This window comes from Salvelinus sp. IW2-2015, linkage group LG32, assembly GCF_002910315.2.
Source record: "Salvelinus sp. IW2-2015 linkage group LG32, ASM291031v2, whole genome shotgun sequence".
NCBI classification, from domain to species: domain Eukaryota; kingdom Metazoa; phylum Chordata; class Actinopteri; order Salmoniformes; family Salmonidae; genus Salvelinus; species Salvelinus sp. IW2-2015.
Window position 1 is genome coordinate 19,310,371 of NC_036871.1, and position 12,849 is coordinate 19,323,219.

General features: G+C 39.6%; 1 pseudogene; it reads right to left on the minus strand.

Moving 5' to 3' along the window:
* Positions 1–12,849, minus strand: part of LOC111956380 (BMP/retinoic acid-inducible neural-specific protein 3-like) — a 97,159-nt pseudogene that overhangs the window by 57,929 nt on the left and 26,381 nt on the right.

The following is a 12,849-nucleotide window of genomic DNA, read 5'->3' on the forward strand; positions in this document are numbered from 1 at the left end:
TACTACACAACAAAAATAAGATACAAAACAAAAGAATGACACAAACTGAATAACTAAGAAGCACCCTAAAGAAAAGAAAAGCTAGAAAGATGTGTTTTAAAAGGTCCACAGTTTCAGCCCCCCTCAGGTCCTCTGTCAGGCTATTCCAGAGGCTGGGGGCATAATATTTAAAGGCTGCCTCTCCATAGTTAAAAGGCCAGTGACAGAGGACCTGAGGGACCTACTGGGTACATATTTTAAAAGCATGTCTGATATGTATTGGGGTGCACAATGGTGGATTGATTTCTAAACCAATAGAAGTATATTTAAATGAATTCTAAAACTCACAGGCAGCCAGTGCAGAGACCTTTAAACCAGTGTATTGTGTGCTCTCCGTCTGGTCTTGGTCAGTACCTGTGCTGCAGCATTCTGTATGTTTTACAGTTGAGCAATGGTTTTCTTGGGTAGACCAGACAGGAGAGCATTACAGTAGTCATGCCTGCTTGTAATAAAAGCATGGAAGAGTCTCTGTATCAGCCTGAGAGAGAAACGGCCGCACCTTGGCAATGTTCCTCAGGTGGTAAAAAGCTATTTTGGTCACATTCCTAATGTATAACACCTAGGTTTTATTTTATTTTTTATGATTATGTCTCTTGGCAGCAAAATCTGCAGAGCTGGGATGGTTTTATCCCTCATATATTGGTTGCAAGAATTTTGAATCTGGTGTCATTTTGTGTATCAGTTCATAAACCATGTGCCATGGAATCGGTACATCCAAAATCTCTTCCCAACTACTTTGCAATCTGTATGGCAATTTTTTGGTCCTGAAATGAAACTGATATACTTGTTTATTTATCACAATTGTTTTGTATCCAATTGTTGTTTTTAATGCAGTGCCGACAGACAAGTTTCTTACTTTCTCCCCCTTCCACTTGCCTCTTCCATTTGTGCAGTAATGCTGCAATTATTTGGTTGTAATTTTGGATAGAGAAGCCATTTCAATATATTTGATATAACTCCACCAGTCCTATTCATGATATAATTTACAAAGATTATACAGTTTTTTAAACATTCTTTCCAAAAGTAATGTTTTTTTAATCAATAGTATATTTGAGTTGAACCATAATACTTGTTGTAATATTTGTTCTGTCTTTTCTGGTTGATTAAACTGAAATTGCAAGCAACTTTCTATGGTTTGTTTTAAAAATAGCGATATTTTGGAGATTATTTCATTTTCAAATAACCGACAAGGAGAGGTTGTATTCTGAATAAAGGGGAAAGGGCCATTCTTGAACACGGAGTGAGCCATTTTTACTAATCTGTTAGAGAACCAGTTCAGATTTAAGTATAGCTTTTGTATGACCGAAGCCGTTAGTGAAATGTCTAATGCGTTAATATTTAATAATTTCTGCCCTCCTAATTCATATTCAATATATAATAAGGCCATAAAAAAAATCTGGCTTGCCGTTCCAAATAAAATTTTATATTTACTAATCATACAATTTTAAAAAACAAGTTGTTAGGTGTAGGCAGGGCCATAAGCAAATAGGTCAACTGGAATATGACTAAAGAGTTAATCAGGGTGATTTTTCTACAAATAGACAGGTATTTCCTTACCATGGTAGCAAGATCTTATCTATTTTTTGCTAACTTTCTATTAAAATGTACTGTAGTGAGATAATTTCTTTCTTTTGGGATTTGAATACCGAGTATGTTCACTTCACCATCATACCATTTTATTGGTAAACTACACAGTATTGTAAAAGTTGTATTTTTTTGTGATCCAATACTTAACATAGTACTACATTTATCATGATTTGGTTGTAATCCAGAGAAGTTAGAAAAATGATCTAGATCCTCTATGAGGCTGTGGAGGGATACAAATTGTGGATTTAAAAGAAAACATGAATCATCAGCATACAATGACACCTTTGTTTTTAAGCCCTGGATTTCTAGACCTTTGATATTATTGTTGGATCTGATTTTAATAGCTAATACTTCGATGGCTACAATAAATAGATATGCCGATAGTGGACAACCTTGTTTTTCTCCTCTTGACAGTTTAATACTTTCTGAGAAGTAGCCATTATTTATTATTTTACACCTAGGGTTACTATACATAACTTTAACTCATTGTATAAGACATTCTCCCAAATTGAAATATTTCAGGCATATATAGATTCAATTCCAGACATACTTTATTTAAAAGCCTTTCAAAGTCAGCTATGCATGCCAGGCCTGGTTTCCCAGATTTTTCATAGTGGTCTATTGTTTCCAGAACTTGTCTTTTATATTATCTCCAATGTATCGTCCATGTAAAAAACCTGTATGATTAGGATTAATAATATCTGACAATACATTTTTAATTCTATCCACTATGCATTTTGCTAGAATTTTTGCATCACAACACTGAACTGTAAGGGGCCTCCGATTTTTTTCATTGACTGGATCTTTATATTTACCACCTAGGTCCTGTTTCAGTAATAGGGAAATCCGACGTTCTTGTTTTTATAGAAGTGGTTATAACATGCTAATAACGGTCCTCTTAGTACATCAAAAAAGGTTGATATACCCTGCAGTTTTCACTGACTTAAAGGCTTTAAATGCATCAAGAAGTCCCTCTGTAATTTGGCCTTCACATGAGTCTTTATGTACAGCTGTTCACTTTACGTTATTAAAATAAAAAAAATCCTTACATTTTAACTTTGGTTAATGGAGATGGAGGAGACTGAAAAGAAAACATATGTTTAAAGTACTTTGCTTCCTCTTTCAAAATATTGTTTGGTGAACCATGGGTGACACTGTATTAACAAGTCCCCAGACGAGCTTCAATGCTATACAACACTCCTTCCGTGGCCTCCAACTGCTCTTAAATGCAAGCAAAACTAAATGCATGCACTTCAACCGATCGCTGCCCGCACCCGGCCGCCCGTCTAGCATCACTACTCTGGATGGTTCTGACTTAGAATATGTGAACAACTACAAATACCTAGGTGTCTGGTTAGACTATAAACTCTCCTTCCAGACTCACATTAAGCATCTCCAATCCAAAATTAAATCTAGATTTGGCTTCCTATTTCGCAACAAAGTATCCTTCACTCATGCTGCCAAACATACCCTCGTAAAACTCTACTCAGCAAATTGGATGTAGTCTATCACAGTGCCATCCGTTTTGTCATCAAAGCCCCATATACTACCCACCACTGTGACCTGTAGGCTCTTGTTGGCTGGCCCTCGCGTCATATTCGTCGCCAAACCCACTGGCTCCAGGTCATCTATAAGTCTTTGCTAGGTAAAGCCCTGCCTTATCTCAGTTCACTGGTCAACATAGCAGCACCCACCCGTAGAACGCGCTCCAGCAGGTATATTTCACTGGTCACCCCCAAAGCCAATTCCTCCTTTGGCCGCCTTTCCTTCCAGTTCTCTGCTGCCAATGACTGGAACGAATTGCAAAAATCACTGAAGCTGGAGACTTATATCTCCCTCACTAACTTTAAGCATCAGCTGTCAGAGCAGCTTACCGATCAATGCACCTGTACATAGCCCATCTGTAAATAGCCCATCTGTAAATAGCCCATCCAACTACCTCATCCCCATGTTGTTATTTTTTTTTTGCTCCTTTGCACCCCAGTATCTCTACTTGCACATTCATCTTCTGCACATCTATCACTCCAGTGTTTATTGCTAAATGTAATTATTTCGCCACTATGGCCTATTTATTGCCTTACCTCCCTAATCTTACTACATTTGCACACACTGTATATAGATTTTTCTATTGTGTTATTGACTGTATGTTTGTTTAACCCATGTCTGTGTTGTTTGTGTCGCACTGCTTTGCTCTATCTTGGCCAGGTTGTAAATGAGAATTTGTTCCCAACTGGCCTCCCTAGTTAAATAAAGGTGAAATACATTTAAAGGAATCCATCTACCTTGCGGATCTGTTTGGACAATTTGCACATTTGGATCAAAATTCTTGCTAATTAATATCATCACCCCTTTTGAGTTTCTTTGCCCATGGGAGAACTATATTTTGCAACCCCAGTCCTTTTCCCGCACAACTTCATCTAAAATTGTTGAATCATTTTCCTGTAAACAATAGATATTATATTCCTTCTCTTTTAGCCAAGTAAATACTGATAATATTTTCTTATTATCTGCTAAGCCATTACAATTATAACTGGTTATACTTATTTCACAATTTACCATAATGAGATATAAGTTAAAATTCTATTTATCATAATATGTGTTTGTAAACTTACCATTAAAAGGTACCATGATGATTGAGTGTCCATATAGCTGTACCATGATATTTGCACTGCAAATAAAGTAAACCTCCAACTGTTCTCCACTATTCCACCTGCTAAAACCTCCCCCACCCTAAGTTGGATTGTCGTCCCAGTGACTGGCAGACCACCCCTGTTCACCTGGATCCTAGGGCCTTTGAGAGATTGGGACCCATCCTTTAAAAAGAGCACACAGTGCCACCTACAGAACAGCAGCAGATTAATAGCCAAAAGCATTTCCAATGCCCTCACCTCGATTGTATTGTATACAGTTTTTTAAATATCCAAGATTTTATAATATATATATATTTATTTATTTATACAATTAACTAATAATATGCATAATAATGTAAGCTCTTCATATTTGATTGTTACCTATTGTTACCTATAACCAGGACTGGCATTACAAACATTTCATTTCTTGGCAAGCAATTAATATTTTAGGAAACAATTATTGTGATTCATACTATAATGTTCCTAACATCATTACCCCATAGCAACAGATGTGGGATACATACACACACTCTCCCCACCGTTCCCCCACAAACAACCACAAGCTCAGATGTTCAACAGTTGTTCCATCGGGGAGCCCAACTCAAGCGAAGACTTGATGTGCGAATGCATATACAGTTGTAGCTGTTTGAGAAGGCATGCAAAATTGAGCAAGAATGGGGAGATTTGATTAACCAATTACACAAAATGTCTGAGTTAGTTTGAGAAGCCAAAATTAAAATAAGATACATTTTCGAAATCAAACTTCTGACATTTACGTGAATCAATCCAAGACCACAGCTGCAGGATTTCAGATCAGATGGCGTCTCTAACACAAACATGCCATGATCAGTAGGTCAACCTCTATATGAACCCTTGATATGATCAAGGTGTCGAATGGCTCTCTTTCTGTGTTAGATTTCTGTGTGCTACTTTGAGAGGCAAAAGGGGAATGGCTGATCTGCCCCATTTCCTCTGAATGCTGAAAACTAGATTTCCATCTTATTCATATTTGGCCCTCATCCACTGAGGAGGCAGTCTTTCAAGTCAATGTGTATTTGTGAAGTATTGTAGAAATTTCTTGGAAAACTTTTCAAGTGAATTTTTTATATTGATTCACGCAATTTTTCTGGGCCAGACAGGGCTGGTCTGCTGTACAAAAGTACTATTGTGTTGCAATAGAAATATTTGTAATGCAGAGATATACTTTTTCAAAATACATTTCTAAAATAGCACATGTATAAACAATAGGAGTATACTTTATTGCACAAATCTCTTCTGAGATTTTAGAGCTAAAAGGGCAAAAAGAAATTAGTGTCTCTTCGCTTTCTCCTGTTGTGCTGATATAACGCATTCTCTTAGAATGTTTATGCTTAGCAGAATATGTATGCTTGCAACACTTTCCCTCAAATTTTAACCAGTTCAACATTTCCTCTCAGAGAATTTAAATTGTCCAGCTGAATGAGGAATAATTCTGTTAAAGGACAAAGTAGAACTAAAAAAATGTCAGTTACTGGAACATTTATACTAAATGGGATAATGTATTGTGCAAGTGCACCAACGGCTCAGAGCAGCTCTTTTCCCAACAAGTTGAATAGCACATTCTGATTCTCCATTAGAATTAAATTAATCTTGTTAATTGTACATGGGGAGTCTCAGCCTTCAACAGAGTAATTTGATTTCTCAACTGCATTAACCGTTGAGAAATAGAATAAAATAGAATAAAAAGCTAGAAAATCAAAACAACAAATAATTATTTGCCTCTGACAAAGTAATCATATATCATGGACACACTTCAGATTTAGAATCCGTTTTAGCCACACTTGATATACAGAGGGAGAGCTAATTCTGTCAATAATTAACTTTCTGGAAAATTAAATGAGAATGGCTGATAAATGTCCCTCCCGTCTCATAGCATTATGTCTGACCTGATGTGAGACATGCAGCTTGTCTCTTTAATTTCTAGTTAATGTTTTTATATTGACCCTGAAACTAACAGTCCCTTTATTGAACCTGAATTAAACAACTGATGTGAGCTTTTCAGAAAGTGTCTTTCTTTAAATAAGCTGAGGTAGTCTTCATACTGAAGGCCTTTATTGTATTTTGAAGGCTTTACCCATGATTTTTAAAAGAAAGATTACAACAACAGTCACTATGCCAATACAAAATGACAATCACACGTTCAATACCAAAAAGAAACACTGGTCAACAAAACCCATACACTTGAAGACAAAACATCAGTTCAATGCAGAATGTGAAATGTTATTGTGGTTAGTTGTACGCGGAGTGAGCGAGGTGGTCAATTACATCAAGTCATCTACACAAAGCCGGAGCGCCTCAGAACCCTACACCAATATCTCACAATTCACATTTCAGAGCCTGGAAAATCCAAGGTTGCCAGACAAGGTTCACTTATTAATCATCTTCCATTATTTTGAAAATTCTCAACCTCATTATAAAGTCTCCAGATTTCTGCATCAGCATTGTACCTCCTAATGTAATAATTTGTGAGTGACCATGTTTCATTACTTGATTTATTGTCTTGGCAGTTCTTGTTGCCTCCAGGATGAGCTGTTACCATGTTACGAGAGCCGTTGGGCCCTGGATGCGCTCAGTGGAGTCCCTATAGGCTGCCAGTGCTGCCACCTCACATGGCTCAAAAGCACAATGAGCCAGCAGTAATGTATCTTAAGGGAACGCATCTATCATCCCATAACACCTCCTGGGAGAGCCAGCTTTATATAAGTGTCTTCCTGTTTGGATAATGTAAACATCCTTCCCCTTCTTTCCTATTTCCTCTCACCAAATGAAGGCCTATGAAAGAAGAGATTCCCCAATCTGCAAGACGTGCTGCTTCGCTATCTTGTTTTAAAGTTGTACGTTTTTTACAAATCACATTAAATTGCGTTTTATCTATTCATGTAACGATTATTTCAATAGGATATCTATTAAGTTGCAAACCTCGTCTGTGAGAGAACTGGCAAGACCATAGCCAGCAGCAGCAGCAGCTCTTTCTTTGACAATCACCATTGCTAGATTCTGCAGGGAATTTAAGCATCCTTGGCCCTGTGACCCTCACATTCAATTTATTCATAGGCATGGGGGCTCTTCAAAACTAAAATCACATATCTTTACATATTTCACAGGCATAGTAAATACATGCTGTGTAGTTATCATGTCAATGGCACTTACAGAATCGGATTCTCCCTGCACAACACTTGAACTCAGGAAACATAAAAAAATTACAGAACATATCAGGCTTGCTATTCAAATAGGACAAAGCCCCTTCACTCCAGAAAGTAACAGCAAGGATGACTGAGTTTGCTTTAGCAGGAATTTTTCAGTGCACCACCCGTAGGGCAGCTGTGACCAGGCAGAGAGGGGGAACATCAGCCTTCCTCTATATAACCCAGTTGGTATTCCCTACTCGTAATGTGCAGACTTGCACACCTACTTTCTCCCTGGGTGTCCTTTAAAAAGATCAGTGAACATATCAAAAGGCCTTGGCAGCACGATTGGGGGAAACCTCATTTATGTCCATTGACGGCTGAGGTGTTGGTCGGACAATATTGCACACACGCAATTTGCCTGCTAGGCAACCTTTCAAACAGTGCTGGCTGTGCTCTTTGCCTGATTCCATCACAGATCTGCAGGCCCTTTTCTGCCCAGCTGCTCTTCCCATGCTGACATTGGAGTTGGCCAATGTCAGCTACATGTGGGGCAGAGGAGGCAGAGAAAGAGGCCAAACTTGACCGACAGAGTAGATACACTCATAATGCAGCAGTGAGGCTTGCTAAAAGCCTACGCATGGTTAATGGCCCCTATACACAGACTGAGTGATATTTATTACACAGCCTGAGATAGAGTAGAACAACTAGCAGGGATTCATTCAAACACGAATTGCAGGGGGAAAATAAAGGTATAACAGATATATTTAGAAAACTTAAGAAATATTGCAATTGCATAAATGGATGACTCATGTCTCCCCTGAAAAGATAACTATCTGTAAGAATCTGCGTTCAAGTTCCTTATCTTAGTAATTTTTGACACTGTCCCAGGGCATGTTGTGATGCGTCCCACTTCTGTCAGAAAGCTACACCTATCCTGTCTAGCCATACTCTGTGCATCTGCAATGAAACCTATCATTTCAAGTTGGACGAGAAGAAAACTCAAGCAGATTTCTGAATTCATTGTTTTCCAAGAGATGAAAGTCAGTTCTGTCGGTAAAGAAATCCACCTTGTATGGCGATACATCTTTCAACATGCCCACAGTCAAGTAGCATTAGCAGCACAGCAGGAAAAAATGCCCCCACTAATCTGGAGCTATAATTTGACTGAGGTGAATGTTCAGTAGCACCATGGAGAGAGCATGGAGCAATAAAATAAAATAGGCCTGGATGTGTGATGGAGGAAAGTGAGGGACAGGAAAGGGTCAGAGTACAAATATATTCCAAGCTGAGGAAATTACCATTTTAAGGCATATCAGATCCATCACATCACATTGGATATTACATTTACAATAATTATAATGCTTTTGAAAAGATAGAGATGTTGAAAAATACATGGATGGGTTGTGGAATTGCTTTTTGTCTCTTGCTTGGTGTGGTATGGTTCATCAGAGTACAGTGCAACATGGACAATCACAGTACAGTACAGTACAGTATCATTCAAAGAAAGCTGTGGCACAGGGCACATATTCCTTTAAACTTTGAAAAAATATAGTTCGTAAAATGTATCTCTTTTCAAAAATAACACACACATATACAGTGGCTTGCGAAAGTATTCACCCCCTTGGCATTTTTCATATTTTGTTGCCTTACAACCTGGAATTAAAATAGATTTTTGGGGGGATTGTATCTTCTGATTTACACAACCTGACTACCAATTTGAAAATGCAAAATATTTGTTATTGTGAACCAAACAAGAAATAAGACAAAAAAAACTGAAAAATTGAACTATTCAACCCCCCAAAGTCAATACTTTGTAGAGCCACCTTCTGCAGCAATTACAGCTGCAAGTCTCTTGGGGTATGTCTCTATAAACTTGGCACATTTAGCCACTGGGATTTTTGCCCATTATTCAAGGCAAAACTGCTCCAGCTCCTTCAAGTTGGATGGGTTCTGCTGGTGTACAGAATTATTTAAGTCATACCACATATTCTCAATTGGATTGAGGACTGGGCTATGACTAGGCCATTCCAAAACACTCAAGTGTTGCTTTAGCAGTATGCTTAGGGTCATTGTCCTGCTGGAAGGTGAACCTCCGTCCCAGTCTCAAATCTCTGGAAGACTGAAACAGGTTTCCCTCAAGAATTTCCCTGTATTTAGCGCCATCCATCATTCCTTCAATTCTGACAAGTTTCCCAGTCCTTGCCAATAAAAAACATCCCCACAGCATGATGCTGTCACCACCATGATGGTGTTCTCGGGGTGATGGGAGGTGTTGGGTTTGCGCCAGACATAGCATTTTCCTTGATGGCCAAAAAACTCAGTTTTTGTCTAATCTGACCAGAGTACCTTCTTCCATATGTTTGGGGAGTCTCCCACGTGCCTTTTGGCGAACACCAAACATGTTTGCTTATTTTTTTCTTTAAGTAATGGCTTTTTTTCTGGCCACTCTTCCATAAAGCCCAGCTCTGTGGAGTGTACAGCTTAAAGTGGTCCAATGGACAGATACTCCAATCTCCACTGTGGAGCTTTGCAGCTCCTTCAGGGTTATCTTTGGACTCTTTGTTACCTTTCTGATTAATGCCCTCCTTGCCTGGTCTGTGAGTTTTGGTGGGCAGCCCTCTCTTGGCAGGTTTGTTGTGGTGCCATATTCTTTACATTTTTTAATAATGGATTTAATGGTGCTCCGTGGGATGTTCAAAGGTTCGGATATTTTTTTATAACCCAACCCTGATCTGTACTTCTCCACAACTTTGTCCCTGACCTGTTTGGTTGAGCTCCTTGGTCTTCTTAGTGCCGCTTGCTTGGTAGTGCCGCTTGCTTGGTGGTTCTCCTTGCTTAGTGGTATGGTAGACTCTGGGGCCTTTCAGAACAGGTGTATATATACTGAGATCATGTGACAGATCATACGACACTTAGATTGCACAAAGGTGGACTTTATTTAACTAATTATGTGGCTTCTGAAGGTAATTGGTTGCACCAGATCTTATTTAGGGGCTTCATAGCAAAGGGGGTGAATACATATGCACACACCATTTTTCAGTTTTTTATTTTTTAGAATTCTTTGAAATCTTTTAATTTCACTTCACTAATTTGGACTATTTTGTGTATGTCCATTGCATGAAATCCAAATAAAAATACATTTAAATTACAGGCTGTAATGAAACAAAACAGGAAAAAGACCACGGGTGGTGAATACCTTTGCAAGGCACAGTACACACACACACACACCTCGCCTCTAGATTCTCACCTGTAGATCTTATAGCGTGTGGAGAAACCTTGCTGGAAGCGTTCTTTGAACTCTGTGTATTCAGGACAACGGTGGAAAGGTCCCTTCTCGGACAGCAGCCAATCCAGTTGGCCGCCACTCTGGCGTCCAGTGTTGGCAGCAGTGAGTGAGGGGTTCTTACTCTGCTGCCCCTCAGCCAGGGCCAGAACCCAGCCGAGGTGGCCCAGCACTGTCCACTGCCATAGGAGCATCAACAGCAACCATCTAACAGCTGCAGCACTCGGCCAACGCATCACCATCTTCCTGTTTGGCACCCGGGACCAGCATTCTTCTACTAATCCCTCCTGGCCTATAAAGGGAAAGAGAGACGACATGTTTTTGGGCTCAATTCAGAGGACAACTTGAAAGAAAATAAAAACTTGGACACTGTTCTTGACAGTTTCACTTGTGTTTATTTAGCTGATGCATCAGCCTCACAGCCTTCGTCAGAGCTTCTCTTCGGGATAAATTTAATCAAACACACATGCAGTAACTTTCTTTTTCAGAGCCAAAAACCTAATACTACAACTGGGTAGACTTCCCTCCCAGGTCGATGCATTCAATCTTGGCCTGTACTAACTACACTGTAAGAGCCTTTCTTCAGCTAGCTTTGGAGAGCTATACACCAAGTATTGGTCTAGACCTGTGAAGGAAGGGAAATAAAAAACCTGCTTTAGGCCTCAGTTCAATCAAATACACACTGTGGTATTTTATGTGGTAGCGCTCCCAGTGCCAGATGAAGAAATCATAGTCCTCAGGGATTTGTTCAAGCGGATCTGCAACACCCTTTTAAAACAATTTATGTTTCGTTAATTTTGGGAGATACTGTACCTGTATGTGCTTGTGATCAAACTTAATCCACAGTTATTTTTTATAAACTACTGATCCTCTGGGCCTTAATTATGCTCTCTGGTGTGTTTTGAACATTGAGAGCGGGCTCCTGTGGTTGGATCCAAAATTATAGTAATAAAAAAATTATGTTATTTTTATTTATCTAATTTTGCCTCATGGACCCAGCCCCTGACTCACACAATTGACCAGTGACATTAATTTTTATTTTTATTTTTATGAATCAGTTACCCAATCAAGGCAGGGCATCCCAGTTACCCACATGGGCCCCCTACCTCCTCTCCTCCCCCATCTGATGATTAGCAGATCGGCAACAGCAGGCTGTTTACACTTATTGAGAGTGGGCTCCTGAGTCTTTCTGTGGTTGGCAGCTATAGTCAAAATATATAATACATACATTGCATTGGGAAAATATTCAGACCCCTTGACTTTTTCCACATTTTGTTACTTTACAGCCTTATTCTAAAATTGATTAAAACGTTTTTCCCCCTCATCAATCAACACACAATAACCCATAATGACAAAGAAAAACAGTTTTTATTAGATTTTTTCAAATGTGTAAAAACGAAAAATTGAAATATCAATTTACATAAGTATTCTGACCCTTAACTCAGTACTTTGTTGAAGCACCTTTGGCTACAAGCTTAGCACACCTGTATTTGGGGAGTTTCTCCCATTCTTCTCTGCAGATCCTCTTAAGCTCTGTCAGGTTGGATGAGGAGCATCGCTACACAGGTATTTTCAGGTCTCTCCAGAGATGTTCGATCGGGTTCAAGTCCGTGCTCTGGCTGGGCCACTCAAGGACATTCAGACACATGTCCCAAAGCCACTGCTGCAGTGTCTTGGCTGTGTGCATAGGATCGTTGTCTTGTTGGAAGGTGAACAAAAAACCATGTCTATGGCATGATGCTGCCCCACCATGCTTCACCGTAGGGATACTGGCAAGTTTCCTCCAGACGTGACGCTTGGCATTCAGGCCAAAGAATTCAATCTTGGTTTCATCAGACCAGATAATCTAGTTTCTCATGGTCTGAGAGTCCTTTAGGTGCCTTTTGGCAAGCTCCAACCGGGCTGTCGTGTCTTTTACTGAGGAGTGGCTTCTGTCTGGCCACTCTACAATAAAGGCCTGATTGGTGGAGTGCTACAGAGATGGTTGTCCTTCTGGAAGGTTGTCCCATCTCCACAGAGGAACTCTGGACCTCTGTCAGAGTGACCATCGGGTTCTTGGTTACCTCCCTGACCAAGGCCCTTCTCCCCCGATTGCTCAGTTTAGCCAGGAGGCCAGCTCTGGGAAGAGTCTTGGTGGTTCCAA